This window comes from Hypanus sabinus, unplaced genomic scaffold (genome assembly GCF_030144855.1).
Source record: "Hypanus sabinus isolate sHypSab1 unplaced genomic scaffold, sHypSab1.hap1 scaffold_47, whole genome shotgun sequence".
In the NCBI taxonomy this organism is placed as follows: Eukaryota; Metazoa; Chordata; class Chondrichthyes; order Myliobatiformes; family Dasyatidae; genus Hypanus; species Hypanus sabinus.
Genome location: NW_026781341.1, coordinates 559,643 through 582,073, shown reverse-complemented (window position 1 = coordinate 582,073; position 22,431 = coordinate 559,643). Strand labels below are relative to the sequence as shown.

The 22,431-nt window shown below is 43.7% G+C and overlaps 1 pseudogene; it reads right to left on the bottom strand.

Moving 5' to 3' along the window:
- Nucleotides 1–416: 416 nt before the first annotated feature.
- The window catches only part of LOC132389070 (zinc finger protein 850-like), a 49,061-nt pseudogene continuing 27,046 nt past the window's right edge, over nucleotides 417–22,431 (bottom strand).

Below are 22,431 nucleotides of genomic sequence, written 5' to 3'. Positions count from 1 at the left end.
CACCAATAAATGAAAAGGGATGAAATTGATAATTAATGAATACGCCCCCAAATCTGTTCATATACTGGATGCAGGCCCCAATTTTGTTACGAATCATAACGTTTTAGAAATGAACCAGCAGCAATAGACTATACCTGGAGTCTGTTTTTAATGTTAAAACTATCTTTATTAGAATCTACTTGTAATATAGTAACTTATGCAAGATAAACAAAAGTTAACAATGTTATGTGTATATATGTGTTTAAATAAAACTCCCAAACTATTGAGCTCTGGAGAAACAAGGCTTGGATTCTTGAGATAGCAAAGTATGAAAGTTCAGGTGATGAGAGAGATATTTGTAATCCAGGGTAAATGTTGAGAGAAGGCAATTATGTTGAAGTCCACAGGTTCCATGGTGGTAAAACCACACAACAGTCGCTATCGATTTTATTTGTCGTCATTCCAAACCCTCATAAGATTTATCACCGAAAGTGACTTGTCACAAGCGGTATCATCTTCTAGTGAATTACCACACCACACCCAGGGAAGGGTTAACACATCTGTGGTCTTCATCGGACACCACAAATCAGATCCACTCCTATGGATCAAACGCGGTGACAACTACACATACGATGTATGGTGAATCGATAATTAACCCACCCTTGTGGGCATAGGAAAGTTCCAAACAGTGACCCTTGGCCTCTAGTTCCCTGGTTTCGATCCTTCCATTTTTCCTCCTTCGTCTCCGTCTGACTCTGATTGTCTGTGTCCTTGGTTAAAAGGAAACAAGCTGCGAGCAATGTAAACAAGCTGCAAGTCGGACTGATTCACCTTCTTAATCTCTCTCGCTCTCTCTTAAAATGACAGCCCACAGCAAACGAAACCCGGGGATTCATAACTATGGCCACTCCCCATTGTGAATTGACTGGTGAGCCAGTAGTTGGGACGACTGAGTGAATCCTTTCCCACAGACTGAGCAAGTGAACGGCTTCTCCCCAGTGTGAACTTGCTGATGTCTCTGTAGGTTGGATGATCCAGCGAATCTCTTCCCACATTTTGAGCAGGCGAACGGCCTTTCCCCTGTGTGAACTCGCTGGTGTTTCAGTAGTTGGAATGACAGAGTGAATTGTTTCCCACAGACTGAGCAAGTGAATGGCTTCTCCCCAGTGTGAATTCGCTGGTGTGCCTGTAGGGTGGAAGATTGAGTGAATCTCTTCCCACATTCTGAGCATTTGAATGGCTTCTCCCCAGTGTGAACTCGCTGATGTCTCTGCAGGTGGGATGACTGAGTGAATCCCTTCCCACATTCTGAGCAGGTGAACGGCTTCTCCCTAGTGTGAACTCGCTGATGTACCAGTAGGCAGGATGAATCCGTGAATCCCTTCCCACATTCTGAGCAGGTGAACGACTTCTCCCCAGTGTGAACTCGCTGATGTTTCTGCCGGGTGGATGAATCAGTGAATCCCTTTCCACAGACTGAGCAGATGAATGGCTTCTCCCCAGTGTGAACTCGCTGATGAACCTTCAGATGGGATGACTGAGTGAATCCCTTCCCACATTCTGAGCAGGTGAAGGGCCTCTCCCCTGTGTGAACTCGCTGATGACTCAGTAGGCTGGATGACTGAGTAAATCCCTTCCCACATTCTGAGCAGGTGAATGGCCTCTCCCCAGTGTGAACTGGCTGATGATTCTGTAGGTTGCATAAGTGAGTGAAGCTCTTCCCACAGTCTGAGCAGGTGAACGGCTTCTCCCCAGTGTGAACTCGCTGGTGTCTCTGCAGGTGGGATGACTGAGTGAATCCCTTCCCACATTCTGAGCAGGTGAATGGCTTCTCCCCAGTGTGAACTCGCTGATGATTCTGTAGGTTGGATAACTCAGAGAATCTCTTCCCACATTCTGAGCAGGTGAACGGCTTCTCCCCAGTGTGAACTCGCTGATGACTCAGCAGGTGGGATGATTTAATGAATCTCTTCCCACAGACTGAGCAAGTGAATGGCCGCTCCCTGATGTGAACTCCCTGGTGAGCCATTAAGACTGAGTGAATCCTTTCCCAGAAATTCAGCAGATGACCAGCTTCTGCCTGGTGTGAACTGACTGGTGTGTCCACAGGTGGGAAAACTGAGTGAATCCTTTCTCACCCACAGAACAGGTGAATGCCCTTGCCCAGTGTGAACTTGCTAATGTACCTTCAGTTGAAATGACCGAGTGAATCCATTCCCACTGTCTGAGAAGGTGAATGGCCTTTCTCCTGTGTAAAATGACGGACATGCCAGTTGGTCAGTTAACCGAGTGAATCTGTCCCCACTTTCTGAGCATGAAGAATGGTCAATTGAATCCCTTGCTCCACTTCTTAAATATCTAGACAGAGACAGCAAAACTGGCATGTCATGTTTGAGCTTCCTGGAGACAAATTCCTTCTTGTATTTAACCTGTAAAAAGATTTGCAAAATCCATCAATGGGTGTAGGACAACATTTCAGATGAGATTACTTGAGTTGCCAAGGTTTGATCTGGTATCACACTGTTACAGTGAGGTTCAAAACAAGCTGGACAGAGATATCATCTCCTGACTGGGCAGAGTGCTGGTATCTGGAATGACCATCAATTCTCTGATGCTCTTCCTGTCTCTATAAGAATGGGGCTTTTGGCCATCTCCAATTTGAACCTACGCTCAGTTTGACTCTCTCCATTGGTATTATTACCTCCTCCTGCTGAGCTGCATGGGTGCCTGGCCCCACAGTAACTGAAACAGTCTCTCACATATAGTCTTTCTTGACGTGCAACTGTGATTTTCTTTTATGTATTATTAACTTAACATGCCACAGTTTTAACACCATATAAAAAATTCCTGCTGAGATGAATGGTTGGTCCGCACATCTGTTAAAAAGGATTTAGAGTGAATTTTTGTATTATTTCAGGTTTTTGTCACAGTCATTGAAAATTACAACACAGAAACAGGCACTTTGGGCCATCTAGTTTATGCCGAACTATTTAAATTGCCCACTCCCATACCCTTACCATCCAGGTACCTACACAAACCTCTTAAATGTTGAAATGGATCTCGCATGCACCAGTCGTGCTGGATGCTCATTCCACACCCAGATGACTGTCTATGTGAAGAAGTTTCCCCTCATGTTCCACATAACATTTCACCTTTCACCCTTAACCCTTGGCCTCTGGTTGTAGTCCCACCCAATCTCAGTGGAGAAAGCCAGCTTGCATTTACACTATCTATGCTCTCTATCACAATCAAATCTCACCTCAATCTTCTACATTCCAAGGAATAAAGTCTGGACCTGTTCAATCTTTCCTTATAACCCAAGTCCTCCAGACCTGGCAACTTTATTGTGAATTTTCTCTGAACTCTCTGAACCTCTTTTACAGCTTTCCTGTAGGCAGGTGACCAAAACTACACACAATACTCTAAATTAGGCCTCAACAATGTCTTCTACAAGTGAACATAAAATCCATCTATTGTTGTCAGTACTTTGGTTCATGAAGGCCATTGGGCTGAAATCTTTTTTTCTGTCTCTATCTGACTGTGATACAAATTTCAGTTAATTAAGGACCTGTACTCCCAGGTCCCTTTCTTCTACAACACTCCTCCGTGCCCAACCAGTAACTGTGAAAGACCTCCCTTGGTAGGTCATACCAAAGTGCAATAACTCACACTGGTCTGCATTAAATTCCATTTTCCCTTTTTCAAACCATTTTCCCAGCTGGTCCAGATCACACTGCAAGCCATGATAGTCTTCCTCACTGTCCACTACACCACCAATCTTGGGTGTCATCCACAAATCTGATGATCCAGTTAACCACACTATCATCCAGATTACTGATATAGATGACAAACAACATCAGATCCAGCACTGATCCCTGTGGCAACCACTAGTCGCAGGTTCCAGTCAGAGAGGCAACCATCTGCTACCACACTCTGGCTTCTCCCAAAGATGGTGTCTCATCCAATTTACTGTCTCATCTTGAACGCTGAGTGACCGAACCTTCTTGACAAACCTCCCATATGAGACTTTGTCAAGTGCCTTGCTAAAGTCCATGTGGACAACATCTGCTGCTTTGCCTTCATCCATTTCCCTGATAACTTCCTCGAGAGACTCTATAAGATTGGTTAGACATGACCTACCATGCACGCTGTTTATCCTTAATCAGTCCACATCGATCCAAATACTTATATATCGGGTTCCTGCACATAACATTCCAAGACCTTTCCCACTACTGATGTCAAGCTCACCAATGTGCAATTTCTCAGTTTATTTTTAGAGCCTTCCTTGAACAGCAGAACAATATTGTTCCGATCCTCCAGTACCTCACCTGCCACTTAAGATTATTTAAATATCTGTCCTTGTGCCCGTACAGTTTTGGCACTTGTCCTCCGCAGGATCCTAGGGAACAACTTGTCAGGCCCTGGGGATTGATCCACACTAATTTACCTGAAGACAGCAAACCCCTCCACCTCTGTAATCTGTACAGGGTCCATGAAGTTGATGCTGCTTTGCCTCACTTCTACAGACTCTGTGTCCATCTCCTGAGTCAATACGGATGCAAAATAAATCTCCCACATCTATTTTGTCTCCTCATATGGATTATCATTCTGATCCTGCAGACGATTAATTTTTTTTCCCTTGCAATCTTTTTGCTACTAACATATCTGCAGAATCCCTAAGGATTCTCCTTCACCTTGTCTGCTGGGGCAACCTGATGCCTTCTTTTATTTCTTTCATAAGTGTTCACTTGAATTTCCTGTATTTCATAAGTACTCCATTTGTTCCTATCTGCCTGTACCTCCTTTTTATCGATCTGGGAGCAGAAAGCCAAAGGGCTGATAGAGCTGCATGCTGGGAGGTGAGGATAAGGATGGTTAAACCAAAGTTGGAATGGGAGCCTGAATAACAGAACAGGTAGTGGAGAGGTTGTGGAGACAGATGTTGTTCAGTCCTCAAAGACAGGAATGAAAAAGTTGAGCATGGTGCGGTGAATATGCTGAGCCCTGTATATTTCAATACAAGGAGCAGCATAGGAAAGGTGGATGTGTTCAGGACATGGATCCACACCTGGAATCAACACTAGGATCTGGCAACTGTGGATTGGGACAGGCTGCTTTATGGCAAAGGTGTGCTTGGTAAATGGGAGGCCTTCAAAGCGAAATTTTGAAAGTACAAAGCGGGTATCTCCTTGCCAGAATAAAAGGTAAAGATAGAAAATGTAGGGAACTTTGGTTTGCAAGAGATATTGAGACCCTGGTGAAGCACAAAATGGAATTGCATAACAGGGATCAACAGGCAGTTTCTTATGGAGTATAAGAAATGCAAGAGAACACATAAGAGATAAATCAGGATGGCTAAAAGAAGGCATGAGGTTGCTGTCACAGAAAAGATGAAGGATAATCCTCAGCGATTCTAGAGATAGATTAAGAGCAAAAGCATTGCAAGGCACAAAGTTGGTCCTCTGGAAGACCGGAATGGCAAATCCACGTGTGGAACCAAAGCAGATGGGGGAGATCTTAAATAATTTTTCATCTCTATTTATTAGGAGATGGACAAAGATTCTATGGGAGTGTGGAAAAGCCGCATTAAAATCATGGACCCTGCACAGGTTAAAGAAGAGAAGTTAATTGGTTGTTCAACATACAAATCTACAGCATATTCCAGGCCATTCAGCCTAAGATGTTGTGACAGCCATGTAACTTTCTCTAGAATCTGCCTAGAATTCCCCTCTAGTGTTCTGTGCTATAAGAGATAAATCAGGATGGCTAAAAGAAGGCATGAGGTTGCTGTCACAGAAAAGATGAAGGATAATCCTCAGCGATTCTAGAGATAGATTAAGAGCAAAAGCATTGCAAGGCACAAAGTTGGTCCTCTGGAAGACCGGAATGGCAAATCCACGTGTGGAACCAAAGCAGATGGGGGAGATCTTAAATAATTTTTCATCTCTATTTATTAGGAGATGGACAAAGATTCTATGGGAGTGTGGAAAAGCCGCATTAAAATCATGGACCCTGCACAGGTTAAAGAAGAGAAGTTAATTGGTTGTTCAACATACAAATCTACAGCATATTCCAGGCCATTCAGCCTAAGATGTTGTGACAGCCATGTAACTTTCTCTAGAATCTGCCTAGAATTCCCCTCTAGTGTTCTGTGCTATAAGAAATAAATCAGGATGGCTAAAAGAAGATGCCGAGCGCATCATTGGAGCCTCCCTGCCCTCTATTGTGGACCTGTACTCTTCCAGGTTGAAGAAGAGGGCGGGGAACATCATAAAGGACTCCTCCCATCCTGCGCATGGACTGTTTGAACTGCTTCCGTCTGGTAGGCACTTCAGATCCCTCCAGACTAAGACTAATAAGCACTGGAGAAGTTTTCTCCTTACTGCGGTCACTTTGCTGAACAGTTGACTGCCAGTTAACTGTCAGCTAACTATTACTTGGATTGCACTACCTGTATGTATAATCTATATTTTCATTTATATTTATCATTATTATTGTTATGAGCAGAGAGGCAACATCTGCTGGAAGTAAATTCCTTGTGTGTGTACAGGTACTTGGCGATTAAAGTCTGATTCTGATTCTGAGGTTGCCCTCACAGAAAAGATGAAGGATAATCCTAAGGGATTCTAGAGATAGATTAAGAGCAAAAGTATTGCAAGGGAGAAAGTTGGTCATCTGGAAGACCAGCGTGGCAATCCATGTGTGGAAACAAAGCAGAGAGGGAGCTCCTTATTTTCTTTCATCTCTGTTTCCTCAGCAAATGGGAGACAAAGTCAATGGAAGTGTGGAAAAGCAGCATTAACATTGTGGACCCTGTACACACTAAAGTAGAGGAGGTGGTTCCCATCCTGAGGCAGATTAGGGTGGATAAATCTCCAGGGTATGGCAAGGAGCTCCCTCAGACCCTGTGGGAGGCAAGAGCAGAAATTGTAGGGGCCCTAGCAGAGATAATTAAGTAAGAACAGAGATATCTACAGCACACTACAGGCTCGTAGGCCCACAATCCTGTGCCGACCATGTAACCTACTCAAGAAACTGCCTAGAATTTCCCTCGCACACAGCCCTCTATTTTTCTATGCTCCAAGTACCTATCCAAGAGGCTGTTAAAAGACCCCATTGTATCTGCTTTGACAACCACTGCTGGCTTACATTCCACGCACCCACCACTATCTGTGTAAAAAAAAAACCTTACCCCTGACATTGCCTCGGTATCTATTTCCAAGCACCTTAAAACTATGCCCCTCGTGTTAACCATTTCAGCCCTGGGAAAAAAACCTCTGGTTATCCACACGATCATGCCCCTCATCATCATATGCACCTAAAAAAGGCTCCAAACGTACACAAAGAAATTATACATTGGACGGACGACTTGTTAGAAGTACAGAATACCATGAGAGTATAGATAGGGCAAATGCAAGCAAGAGCTGAGTGATCAATATATCCCAAAGAACTGTAAACATTGAGGACACAACAGTGGCTGGAATGAGAAGCCAGAGCCAAAATAAAAGTCAAACAGAGGGCAAAACAAAGGAGCAAAAACTATTCAGAAGCTTTTAGAACCTAACAGAAGACGACAACAAAAAAGTCAGATGAGCTCAGTGTGTGGAATTGTGATTTGTAGTCATTAATGGATCTCAGTAGCACCCAACATTCTGAGGCTTTTAGAGGAACAAAATATCCGGGACTTCAATTTCTCTTGAAAATCAAGGTTCCCTAGACCAGTCACCTTTCAACTTTTACTTTGGCTGGCACATGCAAGCTCTATATCCTCAAAATTTCACTTCTGAAGGCCTCCCACTTACAAATACTCCGTTGCCAGGAAACAGCCTGTCCCAAACCACACTTGTCAGATCCTTTCTGATACCATCAAAATTGACCGTTCTCCAATTTAGAATCTCAACCCGTGGTCCAGACCCCTCTTTTTCCATCTTTACGTTGAATCTCATGGTACGATGTTTACTAAATTCTGTCAGCAGCCCTGGATCATTTCCTAACAGCTTATTGCACACTTCTACGTCGGGAATTCTACGTACTAAGGGCACATTTGACAAACTTTACTCCATCTAGTCCTTTTACAGTATGGGAGTCCCAGTCAATATATGGAAACTTAAAATCACTTACTGAATTATCCTTTGTTCCTTGGCATGGTCTGTGATCTCTCTACAAATTTGTTCCTCTAAATTCCTCAGACTGTTGGGTGTAAACAAGTCCCAATAATGGCTACAATATCACAATTCCCTGTCCTGAGCTCATCTGGCTTTCTTACGATGCTTCTTGCATTGTGACATACACAGCTCAGCACATTCATCGCACCATGCTCAACCATTTGATTGCTGACTCTGCCAGCAATTATTCTGACTGGTGTCAAGAAAACAAACTCTCCCGCACTGTCACCAAAACAAAGGAGCTGATTGTGGATGACAGGAGGAATGGAGACAGGCTGATATCATTGGATCTGCGGTTGAGAAGGTGAACAGCTTTAAGTTCCTCAGCATAAACGTCACCAGGCATCTCAGATTGTCTGTACATACCGGCTGTGTTGTGAAAAGAGCACAGCAGCACCTCTTCCACCTCAGATGGCTGAAGAAGTTCGGGATGGGGCGAAATCCTAGGAATTTTCTACAGGGAAACAATTGAGAGCACCCTGACTGGCTGCATCACTGCCTGGTATGGGAACTATACTTCCCTTAATCACAGGAACCTGCAGAGAGTGGTGTGGACAGCCCAGCGCATCCGTAGTTCTGAACTTTCTGCCATTCAATACATTTACACAGACACGTGTGTAAAAAGGGCCCAAAGGATATTGGGAGCCAAATTCACCACAACCACAAACTGTTCGTGCTGCTACCATCCAGGAAACGGTATCACAGCAAAAGGACCAACAGGCCCAGGGACGTCAACTTCCACCAGGTCATCAAACTGATTAATTCATGCAGATACAATTGCATTTCGATGTTATATTGACTGTCCTATGTACAAACTATCCATTATAAATTACTATAAATTACACATTGCAGATTTAGAAGGAGATGTAATGTAGTTTTCTCCCTCTCATGTTGATGAAGTATTTATGTAATAAAGTCAATTCAATTCGATTCACCCTCTCCACTATCTGTTCTGTCATTCTGGCTCTCATTCCCCCTACAACTTATTTTAATCATATTGCCCCCCCCCCACACCACGCTACATCTAGCAAGCCTAAAATATTAGTCGCCTTTTGTTCTGTCCCCCTAACTAACGAATCCCCTATCACCCCTTTGATTTTCCTCTGCCAGTTAATTCTCCCCACAACACTTTCTAAAGTGGTCTACCTGTTGTTGTGGGGGATGGCCATAAGATTATTCAATGATGACCATTTAACCACATTCCCCTTCCTGACTCTCACACAGTTTCCTGTGCCCTGCACCTTAGGTGCAACTCACCTCACTTCATGTCACATCCATCACCACATCCAACTGCCGGATGATGTGGAATTCATCTACCTCAAGTTCCAACACCTTAAAGTGCAGGGTTACAAGCTGCAGCTGGATGCACATCTTGTCTGTGAAGGCATCAGGGACACTGGATGTCTCCCCTCCTTCCCTCTAATATCTCCTCTAATTTGGAATAACCAGTGTGCACATAAATCTTGTACTGTGCATTTTGTTGCCAGTGACAATATGTGCACAGTGAGTTTTATACAGAGAGGTATTCATCTTATGAGCTAGCAAATCACTGTCAATAGGAACTTTGATCTCCTCTGGGTCCAGTCTAGTTCATTTGCACTCTCACACAACCTATGTAGCAGGCTTGTAACCGGAAATGAAGGATTTTCTCAACAAAACTTTTGCATACTGTCCATATGTGGTTTGCTTGCTAAATTATGTTTAAAAAGTCAGATTTCCAAATATAACTCCACTTCTTCCACCTTGCAAATTCTCCAGCAATTTTTCATCACCAACAATGCACACAGGTATCACCAGTTTCTGTATTCTACATAAATATTTTCCCTGAAGTCTCCCCCATGTGACTTACAGTGATGGTAAAGCCAATGAATATGAAGGGAAGGGCAGTAGTCTGTCTCATTGGAGTCCGGCACATTTGTGATGTGAAAGTTACTTGTTGCCCAGGACAAAGGTGTTTGATATCATTATGTATCCAAAGAGAATGGGACAAAACATATTCTCACCGGTAGAAAAGTCCACAACAAGAACACATACAAAATGCTGGAGGAACTCAGCAGGCCGCGCAGCATCTATGGAAAAGTGTACTAAAGCTGAGTTCATCCAGCAATTTATGTTGCCAGCAATCCAGATGCAATCCAGCATCTGCAGATGTTCTCTTGTTTGTGATTGAGGAAAGAACAAAGCTGATTTTCTCAACTGGTGATGTAAAAGATTTTTCTCCGAGTTCCTGATCCTTGCATTTAGATAGCTGGAGCTCAACTCTGTCTGAGAGATCCATCGGTTCCCATTCCCTCATCAGCCGGAAGCTCCCCGGGGCCCGTGTACGGATCGTGGGGCTGAGAGAGAGGAGATTGAGCAGGACTGTCCCGGGATTGCGGGTAACGGTGTCCGGATTTCACAGGAATCGTCCCTCAGTCGCTGTTTATTTAAAAACGTAGAGGATCGCTCTTACCTGCACTCGGTATTTGCAAGGCCTTCTGTGCACTGTGCGCATGCGTGATACTTGGGGACGTCGTCAACCCTGACGCTTGCGCATTTGTTCGGTGCTTCAGAGTAAGCGAAATTTTAAATGCACTGCCTTATGGGTAATCATACTGCCATTAAAGATTTCTGCAGGCACTGTTTCAATATACATACCTCATTTTTTTCGTGTGTGTATAGAAAATTCTGCAGCTGTTTTAACGCAGAAAGCGGCTCCCATAAACAATATTCTCAATATCAAAGTGTATCATATGCCAAAGAAAAATGCAGTTATAAAACACAGGAGATTCTGCAGTTGCTGGGAATACAGCGACGCACACACACACAATGCTGGAGGAACTCTGTAGTTCAAGCAGCAACTAAGCAGCGTAGTACACAGCCTAAGCGTGCAGAAGCGGCGCGGCCTATCTCCACATTTGCTTCCGGATCTGTTGATTTCCACCAGAGTTTTGCAGAAATTAACCACATTTCTTTAGGTCAACCAGTTTCCAAATGTTTCTGATCTTTCTTTTGTAGCCACATCCTGCTGGTTTGATTCCTCCTCCTCTTAAACTCTAGACCCCATCTCTCTCTGGAGCCCCAAAGCCCTGACTCAGGCTGGCAACACTTTGGTTTCTGACTCGAAGTTTCACTCGCTAGTCTGCTGTCAGAATTTAGTGGAGCATTGTGTTGCGAGACCGCAGATTCGTTCACTGTGAATGTCGCTTTAAGTGCCTGAGTGAGGCGGGACTGTAACGTCAGTCACACACTGCGGCAGCGAGAGAGAGAGAGAGAGACAGGAGAGAGAGAGAGAGAGAGAGAGAGAGAGAGAGAGAGAGAGAGAGAGAGAGAGAGAGAGAGAGAGAGAGAGAGAGAGAGAGAGAGAGAGAGAGAGAGAGAGAGAGAGAGACAGACACACACACAGGCACAAGCTGTTGGAACTTCAGCTTGCCACTTCTAAGGTTGGAGCTCTTCCACGCCCAGAAGATCGGGTTGATTATCGGCACGCAGTGCACAACGGATGTGTGACTGTCACTTCGTATCATCCATATGTGTGGATTTGCTGGAGTATCCTGTGGTATCTCTTTTGTTGGCCCTTACCTGGAATCCGAGTGTTCTGTGGTAACCACTTGGAAACGATATTCCTGTCACTGTCACCTGGTGATATTTCTAAGTGGATTTCGGAACTAATCGACGGATAAGATCATCGGCGACTGTTATTTTGTTTACCCAGCGTGGAATGTGTGTGGAATTCTTCGTAATTGCCTTCTCTCTACATGATCGTGTGGATTTACAAATCTCTCCTTTCACTCACTTATTCCGTGGATTACTAAACTTTTCCACGTTACCATCTGGAGACATTAAGCATTGTTTCCCAAGCTTGATAGTTTGGGAGCTATATATACGCATTACACTGTTAACTTCTGTTCATTTCGTTTAATCTTTTATATTTGGAGTAGATACTAATAAAGATAGTGGTTTTCACATCGAAACCAGACTCCATTAGTGATCTATTGCTGCTGGTACGTAACAATTGCAACAACCCAGCTGTCTGAGGCACAGTCCTTTAAAATTGGTGAAAATGACCCAAAACGTTGAAAAGAGCGGCGAAGAAGGAGTTTAACCAACTTCGTCCGGAGCCCTGAACAACGTCACAACCACAGTGAGCTCATCGTCTTGTTCAGCCCGGAGACAATCATGCAGGGAATTCATGCAGGTGGATAAGATGATGAGAGGCATTGGTCGTGTGGATAGTCAGAGGCTTTTTTCCCAGGCTGAAACAGCTAACACGAGGGGGCATAGATTTATGCTGCTTGGAAGTAGGTACAGAGGAGATGTCAGAGCTAATTTTTTTAAGCAGTGGTGTGTGTGTGGAATGCACTGCCAGCGACGGTGGTAGAGGCGGATACAATAGGAACTTTTAAGAGACTTTTAGATAGGTACATGGAACTTAGGAAAATAGGTGGCTATGCGGTAGGGTAATTCTAGGCTGTTTCTGGAGTAAATTACATGGTCGGCACAACATTCTGGGCCAAAGCATCGGTAATATGTTATAGATTTCTGTGATTTTATGAAATTCAAGGGAAATCTCCTATCCCACAGAGTGGTGACTAGTTGCAACCTGTAATCTCAGGGAGAGTGAAAGGGGAACGGCATATACTGATATGGAAATGAAACTTGGGCAGGGACCAGATGGGCCGAGTGGCCTCCCTAGTATACAGTGTGAGTGTGGTAGAGAGAGTAAGTACCTGAGACGCGGGATTTGATACAGAACTGATTTATCTTTCACAGATCCACAATATTAAACATCAGTCTAGTTTAAGGCTAACATCAGCAGAACAGACTCCTCCAATGCTCAGTGACCAGGGTTCAGTCCTGGGTGCGATGAGCAGCCGCAAGAACTGCAGAATCTGACAGTAACAGTCCCTCATGAACCTGCAGCTGTCTTCAGTCACCGTGATGGTTAAACATTTAACACGGAGCTGATTTGAACTTCCTCCCTGATGTGAAGTTGCTGGTGTTGCAGCAGCTGGGATGATTGAGTGAAACTCTTTGCTCACTCCGGACAGAAATGTGGCCTCTTTTTATTGTAAACACACCGGAGCGTCACAAGGTGGGTTAACTGAATGAGTCTCTTCGCACACACGGAGCAGGTGAACGGCCGCTTCCCAGAGCGAAGCTGTTGGTGTATCTGTGATGGCCAACTGAATCCCTTCCAAAATGAGAGCCAGTGATTGACGTCACAGTGCTCGGAACGTCATGGCGATGTATCCAATCAGATCACGGACATGGTCACGTGTTCGGGCTCTCCTTGTCGCGAATGGGGCGCTGTCTTCTCCAGCATCTCCGCCTCCACATTCAAGGATCGGCGGCATTCAAGCGCTGGTGAACTGACAGATACAGCGGAACTATCGTGCTGTTGTGTTTGAAATTCCCATACACAAATCCTTTGCCTTTTCTACACTGTTAGAAGTTTACAAAGCACGTCAGTGGGTGAAGGACAACATTTCAACTCAAATAACTTTAGCGTCCATGGTGCCTTCGTATAAATAAAACATTTTCACAGTTCAAAACAAGTTGGAGGAAAAAGACTTCTAACTGGCCACAGTTCCGGCATCAGGCACAACATCAAACTCTCTGCTTCCCTCTCTGTATCAAAATGGATCATTCCTCCCCTTCATCAGTCTGTGACTTGGCTCAGTCTGTCTGTCTCCTTCGCATTCTGAGCATGCGCCACACACCCACTGAGATCACATTGTATTTACACGGCTGCGACTGGAGACTTTCTGATTATTATGTCCCTCCCGGCATTTGACGGTGGTAAACTCAGAGACAGCTATGGTATTGAACATCGGGAATAGGTGATTAGGCTTTTTCGTTGGAGATGATAAACTGCCGGTAGTGTGTGTCTGGATGAGTGGATCGTTTTCAGACTGGAAGGAGGTAGCGTTTGGAGTACCCCACAGAGCAGTCCCTGACCACAGTTGTTCACAGTTTAATATCCTGGCGGAGGCAGCGAGATGTGTGATGCCCCAGTCTGCTGGTGACGCAGAAAGAGTGGAGTTGGGGGAGGGGAGGCTATTCACATGCAATTTCGTAGCTTTGCAATCAGTACATAGTGCACTGTGGGTCTGCAGTGGCGGGTTCCAATCTGCTAATTAGATTTGCTGACCACAGAACATTGATCGACCGAATCCCAAATAATAACGAGGCAGCCGACAGAGAAGAAGTCATCACCCCGACACAGTGGTGTCAAGAAAACAACCTCTCTCTCATTGTGACAAAAACACAGGAGCTGGTTGTGGATTACAAGAGGAATGGAGACAGGGACCAAATTCAACATTTCCAAGTCTGTTATTGACACAAATGCACATTTTAGTATTGATCATGACACAATGTATTTTAAATATCGTTAATGACATAAAACATATTTATAAACTGTTACTGACAGAGAATCGTATAATTTGTGTTCCGTGTGTTATCTGAATGTACTTGCCTGTGATGCCACAAGACAGTGTTTCTCTGTATCAGTACCTTCCCGTACTTGTGCACTTGGCAATAAATTCAACAGGATCTGAGAAATCTCAGTGAGATTTGATTAGTGATGATCATCTTGGCAGCTCGCAAATGTATGCGACAGTACACTGTTAAACGCAAAACATTGAACATTGTCGATGATCGTATAATCGTATAATTGAATCGTATAAGAGAATCGTATAATTTGTGTTCCGCGTGTTATCTGAATGTACTTGCCTGTGATGCTGCCACAAGTCAGCGTTTCTCTGTACCTGTACCTTCCCGTACTTGTGCACTTGGCAATAAATTCAACAGGACCTGAGAAATCTCAGTGAGATTTGATTAGTGATGATCATCTTGGCAGCTCGGTAGGTCGAATGTATGCGACAGTACACTGTTAAATGTAAAACCCTGAACAGTGTTGATGATCAGAGGGATCTTAGACTCCAAGTTCATCGCTCCCTGAAAGAGTCTGCACAGATTGATCGGGTGGTTAAGAAGGCAAATGGCGTGGTTGTCTTTATTAGTTGAAGCATTGAGTTCAAAAGTCGGGAAGTTGTGTTGCGGCTGTTACGAGCCTGCGGTCGTACTGTGACTGTTTCTTTAAGAGCGCCGGCGTGAGGAGGCGGGGCTATGACGTCAGTCACAGGCTGACAGCGCTGACTGTGGACTGAACCAGAAGAGAGAGAGAGGGGGAGAGAGAGAGGAGAGGGAGGGGGAGAGGGAGAGGGAGAGAGGGAGACTGGAAAAGCTGATCGCTTCAGTTAGTCGCAGCTGAGGCTTGGAACTCTCCTATGCCCACAGGAGTGGGTTGATCATCGGTACACGGAACCACAACGAATGTGTGTGGCTGTCACTTCGTATAATCCATAGGAGTGGGTTTTGGAATATCTTGTGTTAACCCTTGCCTGGGAATGTTGTGTGGTAACCCCTGGAAGACGGTATTCCTGTGACAGGTCACTTTCGCTGATAACTCGTCGGTGGACGGATTCAGCGGATAAGAACTTCGACGGTGGTTGTTTTGAGGTAACGGCCTTTTCTCTACGTTTCACCCTGGATTACAAATATCTCTCTCCCATCATTTATTCTGTGTGTTACTGAACTTTCCTACTTTACCATCTCAAGACTCTGAGCATTGTTCCCTCACGCTCGATAGTCTGGGAGTTATATTTACACATATATACACATAACACTGGTAACTTTCCTTTATTTCGTTAAGTTACTATATTATCAGTCGATACTACTAAAGATAATGGTTTTAACATCAAAACCAGACTCCAGTGTGAACTCTATTGCTGCTGGTTTGTTTCTAAAACGCTACAGTTTGTAACACAATTTTATAAAACTAGTTAGCCCACATCTGGAGTGTTTCATACAGTTCTGGTCGCCCCCATTCTCGGGAGGATGTCGGGGCTTTGGAGAGGGCACAGAAGAGGTTTACCAGGACACTGCCTGGATTAGAGAGCAGGAGCTATAACGAGAGGCTGGACAAACTTGTGTTGTTTTCTCCAGAGCGGCGCAGGCTGGGGTGAGACTGGATGGACGTTTATAAGATTACGAGAGGAATAGATAGAGTGGACAGACGATATATTTTTCCTGGGGGTTGAAATGTCTAATACAGTTAAGGTGAGTGGAGATGTGAGCGGCGTTTGCGTCTTTCCACAGAGTAGTGGGTAAACGGACATCTGTCTGGGGGTGAGAGACCAAAGCGGCCATGTGATCCCGTTTCCTGTTCACGTTTCTCTGCAGATCTGCAGCATCTGCGGGTCACTGCTCTACCTATACGTGTAGCTTCATCTTTCCCCGTTCAGACAAGGCAGTGAGATCCGGATCTGTCACGTCCTCTCGTTGTGGTGGACAATATGGTTTTTTTCGGCAATATTTTCAGCATGTTTCATTCCACTGTTTTTACCTGCTGAAGTGCTGCCGATGTTTCTGGGTGTCTGACCCACTTAAGTGAGAATTTAGCTTTTTATAATTATCTGAGCTTCTCATCATTGTGTAAAGTTCAGTTAAGCTTCACTCCACTACTTCCAAAGCAACAACCCAGTCAGTCAAACAGTCAGCACAGTTAAAATAGTTTATTATATCTTTTTTTCATTTTGTACTATTTATATAATTTAACAATGTGATATTTATATTCTTATATTAAATCACAATTGTTAAAATCTATTGTTAAAAATTAGGTTCTACTTCTGAACGAATTTCATGACATATGCCGGTGCTATTAAACCTGATTCTGATATTGATATGGGAGACCCACCACCAGTCACCTGATCCCACTTACCGCAGATCGTAATGAGAGATTAAAGCCTTTTCTATTTATTTGCGTTCCTCAGAAAGAGAACTGTTCAGTTTCCTTCTGTGGTTCCAGAGCAGAAGCTCAGTCTGTCTAATATTTGCACACAATTAAAATGGGGAATTTGTTTATTATCATCATGTACTGAACGACAGTTCAAATCTTCCCTTACGTACCATCCACACAGATCGATACATAACAACGGTACATCGGTCTGATATACGATAAAACAATAACTGTAACAAAGCATTATGGCTGCAGAGAAAGTGCAGTGCAGATAGACACATGGTGCAGGGTCACGTCGAGTTACATTGTGAGGTCGAGTCCATTTTATCATTCATTTGGCTTATAACTGCAGACAGGAAGCCGTCCTTCAGCCGGGTGTTACGCACTTTAAGGCTTTTGTATCTCCTCCCCGATGGGGGAGCGGGTTTGCAGGAAGAATGTACAGGTTGTGAGGATCTTTGAGTACATGGCCTGGTTCTCCGAGGGAGTGGAAGTGTAGGGAGAGTCCATGGAGTGGAGGCTTGTTTCCCTGATGTTCTCTGCTCTCCAAAGTTCTCTACAGTTCCTTGCAGTCAGGGGCAGAGCAGTAGCCAGACGAAGGCGTGAAGTATCGACATGGAGCTCAGAGACCTCGGCCTTCACCCTGCCTTGTGTAGCTGGATCCTGGACTTCCTGTCAGATCGCCGGCAGGTGGTAAGAGTGGGCTCTATCTCCTCTGTCTCTCTGACCATCAGGACACATACCCCACAGGGTTGTCTCTTTGGCCCTCTCCTTTACTCTCTGTGCACCCATGACTTGTGTTGCCACCCACAGCTCCAACCTGCTAATGAAATTGGCTGACAGCACTACAATCGATCAAATGCCTCCCGACAAGGTTCGGTCCAAACATACTTTTCACGCTTCTTCAGGAGATTGGTCAGAGGAAGAGCGATAGCAGCAAAGTTCTTACGATAATATCCATCCATTCCCAGAAACCTTCTAAGAGCCTTCTTAGCAGTCAGAATAGGAACTTGAGAAATTGTCTGGAATTTTGCCCGAACAGGAGCCAACTTGCTTTGACGTACAACATAGCCAAGACAGGTCACAGAGGCATGGCCAAATTCACTCTTAGCTAACTGTAAGGTTGTCCTGGGAAAGCCTGTCAAATAGCTTCTCGACTGCAGTGATATGCTTTTCCCAAGTGCCACTCCCTGTGGCTAAGTCATCAATATAGGCATCTGTATGTTCTAACCCTCGAATTACAGAATCAATCATTCTCTGGAATGATCCTGGACCATTTTTCCTTCCAAAAGAGAAAATATTGTATTCACACAACCCAGAAGGTGTCACAAATGCAGAAATTTCTCTACCTCTGTCCGTCAATGAAACACACCAATACCCTTTCAACAGATCAATCTTTGTAAGAAATTTAGCTTTTCCAACCTTAATGATGCAATCATCCTCCCTAGGGATAGGAGAGGAATCTGTTTAGTTACTGAATTTACCTTCCCATAATCAGTGCAATATCTAACACCACCATCAGGATAAGGCACAATAACGCAGGGTGAGCTCCAATCTGATGCTGAAGGACTCATAATACCATTTTCAGCATATATTCAATTCCTTGCTCAGCCAATTTAACATTTTTCAACGTTCATACAATATGGGTGTTGTTTAATCGGTTTGGCTTGACCAATATCTACATCATGTACTGCAACCGTGGTTTGCTTGGGAACATTGGGAAATAAATCTTTAAACATCAGGCTTACTTCCTTCAGCTGTTGTTGTTGTCTTGGCTGCAGATGAGCCGACTTGTTAACAATGTTTTCTGGAACAACTGAGTTCATTAGCCTAACTGGGACCATGTTTGGCTTGTGAAAAGTCTCAGACAAGTCAATTGTTTCATTCTCAGGGTTGCCAGATTCATATGATTTGACAACAACACTCACAGATGGAGCCTGCTTGTCAAAATAAGCCTTTATCATATTTATGTGCACCACCTGTGTTAGTTTACGTTGGTCAGGTGTTTTAATAGCATTATTCAGATCATTAATTTGAGAGACTATTTCATGCGGTCTATTGAACTTAGCCTGAAGTGGATTCATCAATATTGGAGATAAGGCAAGCACTTTATCCCCAACCTGGTATTTTCTTTCCAAAGCCAACTTATCAAACCAACACTTCATTTTGTTTTGAGAAATCTTTAAGTTTTGTCTCACTGGACTACAGACTTGTAGTTTATTCTTGAACTTCTACACAATGTCTAACAAGTTAAGATGTACATCCCCATCAATCCACTGTTCCTTTAACAAGGACAAAGGTCCCCTCACTATAAATTTTAAAAAGGGTTCACCGAATGCAGGTATAGGGCAGAGTGAGGCCACTAGCGTGACCTGATTCGGTTTACCCACAACTTGACAAGTGTGACAGATTCTGCAAAAGGTCACAACATCTTTCCTCAAATTAGGCCAGTAGAATTATTTCATAACTGTTTACAGTTTTATTCACTCCAAAATGTCGACCTGATGGCATACTGCAGGCCAAAGTTAAAATTTCAGCCATATAACTTTAGGAACTACAACTTGGTGAACAATTGCCCATTCCTCACTCGCTGGTATAGCAGGTGGCCTCCACTTCCTCATTGACACTCCATCCTTGAGATAATACCCTGCTGGCACTTTCTTAATCTCATCATCTGAGAAAGTTGTTTCTTTTAAAGCTTCAATCTCAGGGTCTCGGTTCTGTTCTGCTATAAACTCCTTCCTACACAGGGATAAATCTTTCTCATCAGACTTACGACCTGAATCCTGTTGAAACAATGAAGGCAGAAATTCCCTGACATCATAACCTGAATCCTGATGTTGGCTATCATGGATATCAGAATCATGCTGCACAGAACCGTCTGCATCAGCAGACTTCTTAGCCATACTTCGAGTTCCTGCGCAGGAAGGATAAATGTTAAAATCCATCTGTGGGTCGTCAGCGGTTGTCTTAGTTGTCAATAGCACTGCAGGAACAATTTTAGGTCATTCCCTAACAGCAAACCAACATCTTCCAATGGTAAAATGGAGCATAATCCGATTTTAACAGGTCCCAAAACCAGCCCTGACAGTAAAGTTACCTTGTACAACGGCACAGAAACCATGCCACCCCCAATGCCTTTAATAAGATTTACCTCACCAGTGTTAAGTCTCATCACCAAACTTTAGAATGCTGTCTAATATAAGTGACTGAGAATCACCAGTAACTTGAAGAATTTTCACTGGTTCTTGGGTTCACCCTTCCTTTACTAATACAAACCCATTTAACATAAAATGATCAACTACTTCTTAATTCGGTCAGAACTCTCAGTCCATAACTGAGCCTCAACAGAATGTTCAGAACCCTGTGGGTTTATAGGTGCTTCAACGTACTGTACACAGGCATTTGGGACTGCCTCCTTTTCCTTTTTCTTCTTCAGGACAGAACAATTAGCCATCATATGACCAGCTTACTTACAATAGTAACAAGCAAGACCAGAATATTTCTCTTTCAACTGCTTCCCTTCATCCTTACACTTGTCACTAGTCCCAGCTATAATTTCTCGTTTACCCTGGTGACCCTGCTACTCTTTTGGAAGCTCTTATTCTGGGTAAACTTAAACTTATGAGTTAAAGCAAACTCATCTGCTAATCTAGCAGACTCCTGCAAAGTGGCAGCATCCTTTTCATCTAAATATGTTTTTATGTCATCAGGGACACACTTTTTGAATTCTTCAATTAAAACTAACTCTTTCAAGCTATTAAAAATCATCATTTATTTATCATCATCATATATATCATCATATATGTGCACCAGCGATCAAAACACACAGACTTCTCATAAGCAAATTAGATACGTCCGGTTCACAGATTTCCACAAATTTCTAAACTTTTGCCTGTATGATTCTGGGACCAACTCATAAGCTTTGAGCACAGCCTGTTTCACTATGTCACAATCAGCTGCTTCATCAACTGTCAAAGCAGAATAGGCTTGCTAAGCCTCCCCCCTTTGTAAGAGAACCAACCCTCTTTTGGCCACTTTAAATTCTAAGCAACCTTCTCAAAATGCTGGAAGTATTCATCAACCTCTTTCTCATCAAATGGAGGTACCAATTTAATTTCCTGACTGGCCTCAAACTCATCACCAGAGTCTAACGCTAGACCCCTTTGCTGCAACCACTGTATCTTTTCCAGCTCGAATAGCCTCTGTCTTTCTGCTTCCTCCCTATTTTTCTGCCTCCTCTCTGTTTTTCTGCCTCTATAGCCTCAAACTGCCCCTGCCTTTCTGCAGCCTTCATCTTTAATTTTTCTCACTCGTACTGGAGCTCAAGCTCACGAGGTTTACTTTCAGGAAACATCTCCAACTCCTCCACTTTAAACACACTCTCAGAAACATAATGTTCAGCTGTTACCCTCTGCAACTGTGCCCTCCTCATTGTCAATTTCAACATAACAAATTTTAACCTTCTAACAAGACTCAACAACTCAATCCGTCTGGCATCCTCTAATGCCTCAGAGTTTGCTGCTTCCAAACAATAATCAGCATCCACTGCTGATTTTCCACACACAAATAAATCAAAAGGGACTTCCCCAATGAAATCGATAATTAATGACTACGCCCTCATAGCTGTTCATATCCCAGATGCAGGCCCCAATTTTGTTATGAATCGTAATGCTTTAGAAACGAATCAGCACAAATAGACTACACCTGGAACAACACACACAAAATATTGGTGGAACACAGCAGGCCAGGCAGCATCTATAAGGAGAAGCACAGTCGACGTTTCAGGCCGAGACCCTTCATCAGGACTGCCTGAGACTGCCTGACGAAGGTTCGCGGCCTGAAACGTTGACAGTGCTTCTCCTAATAGATGCTGCCTGGCCTGCTGTGTTCCACCAGCATTTTGTATGTGTTTGAATTTCCAGCATCTGCAGATTTCCTCGTGGAGACTACACCAGGAGTCTGTTTTTGATCATAAAACTATCTTTATTAGAATCTACTTATAATATAGTAACTTAAGCAAGATAAACAAAAGTTAACAGTGTTATGTGTATATATGTGTGTAAATATAAATCCGAAACTATTGAGCTAGGGGGAAACAAGGCTTGGAGTCTTCAGATGGTAAATTATGAAAGTTCAGTTCAACCACGGAATATCTGATGAGAGAGATATTTGTAATCCAGGGTAAATGTCGATAGAAGGCAATTATGTCGAATTCCGCAGGTTCCATGGTGGTAAAACAAGAGAACAGTCACTGTAGATTTTATCTGTCATCCTTCCAAATCCACATACTAATTATCACCCAAAGTGACTTGTCACAAGGCATATCGTCTTCAAGTGAATTACCACACCACACCCAGGCAAGGGGTAACACATCAGTGGTCTTCACAGGATACCCCAAATCAGATCCACTCCTATGGATCAAACGAGGTGACAACCACACATTCGATGTACAATGAATCGATAATTAACCCACACTTGTGGGCATAGGAAAATTCCAAACAG